The sequence below is a fragment of the Phalaenopsis equestris genome, unplaced genomic scaffold (assembly GCF_001263595.1).
Source record: "Phalaenopsis equestris unplaced genomic scaffold, ASM126359v1 Scaffold210816, whole genome shotgun sequence".
Classification (NCBI taxonomy): domain Eukaryota; kingdom Viridiplantae; phylum Streptophyta; class Magnoliopsida; order Asparagales; family Orchidaceae; genus Phalaenopsis; species Phalaenopsis equestris.
In genome coordinates this window covers 1-1,587 of record NW_018229873.1, presented here as the reverse complement: position 1 = coordinate 1,587, position 1,587 = coordinate 1, and positions in this window count along the sequence as shown.

The window sequence follows — 1,587 nt, the reverse complement described above, 5'->3', positions numbered from 1 at the left end:
GCAGGAATGTTACTGAAAACGGTAAAAAAAAACACGTAGAATGATGAGTAATAGGGGTGAAGGATGAATTTTGAAGGACAAATGAGATAGAGAAAGTGAGCATAAAGTGTGATGAATAACGACAAATTAGAATGAAGATTGGTTATGATTGAAGGTGGTCGATGGAGATTGAATTGGCGGTGGTCGACGGAAGTCAGTGGCGGTCGACGACAGTCAACAGTGGTCAACGACGATTGACGATAGTCAACGATGCTCGATAATGGTCGACAGAGGTCAGTAGTGATTGACGACAGTCGACGGTGTTGGTGTTGAACTTCAATTTCATCTTAGCTTCAAGATCTTCTTCAAGTCTCAAGCTTCTCTCCCCCCTCATGAGATGGGTCAGGCCTTATTTATAGTCTCGAGTGTAATTAATACAAGAATATGAACCATTTTGATCCGACGATCTGGAGAGTTTCTTTCGATCAAACGACATTTGATGAATATTTGAGTGTCTTATTGATGTCTAAAATGAGCGATATTTGACTCGCTGAATTTATCTTGTCGAGACGCTTGACTCGACTATAAACTTGTTAGATTCAACATTCGCTTGACCTTCCAAATGTATATGAAAACTTCTAAGAGCGGTTTAATGACTTGATTTGAGCTTAATTTGACTCTGATTAGACCAATTTTGTTATCATTGGGTCCGTCTTGTCAAACCGATCAATTTGACTGTAAGTTTGTTGAAATTGAAGCTCTAAATGACTTTTAATTGAAATTTGAATGTCCACTAATCAAAAAGTTGTGTCAGGATCTGTGCTATGCCCTGAGATCTGTGCTAAATGAGGAAAAAATTGTTGGTGTATCAATAGTAATACAAATTGACGAGGTAACTTAATATTAAAAAAAAATATTGCTAGATCAATTATTTATACCTTTCATAAAAATAAAAATAATTAGGCGACTATATTTTTATAGATATATATAAATATTTATGTAATTAAATACACAACTAATTAAATAAATAAATTAAAAAATACTAATAGTAAATCTAGAATTAATATGAAAGAAGACTAGCTCTGAACAAAAAGCTAATTAGATTTAAATTGTTATTGTAAGTGCATCTAAGGACTAAATTGATTTGAAAAAATGGATGGTAGACGTCGCTGTAGACGTGGGTAAATGAGTTTTATTTTACAATAAGTATGCTTATTAATTGTTTCCATGCTTTATTTTATATGCAAAAGTACACGTTTTAAATGTTAAATTTAAGAAAAATAAAAAATATATTATTTGCATGCATATGAGAGTCACCCATAGATGATACTGACATGGTAATGCAGTGCAATCGTGCACGGAAATAAAAATAGAAATGAAAATGAAAATTTTTTTATTTATGATGGGTTGCAAAATATTAAATTTATATTTTTATAAAGTATACATTTAGATGATGATTTCTAATGATAAAAGTGTAGCATAAATAAATGAAAATAAATGAAGTTGTTTTACTGTTTTCTTTTACCGCACAGTCCTTTTTTTACTGACTACTACAAATTTAATAAAATATTTCAAAATGAGAATTATTATAATTTAAAAATATTTTTC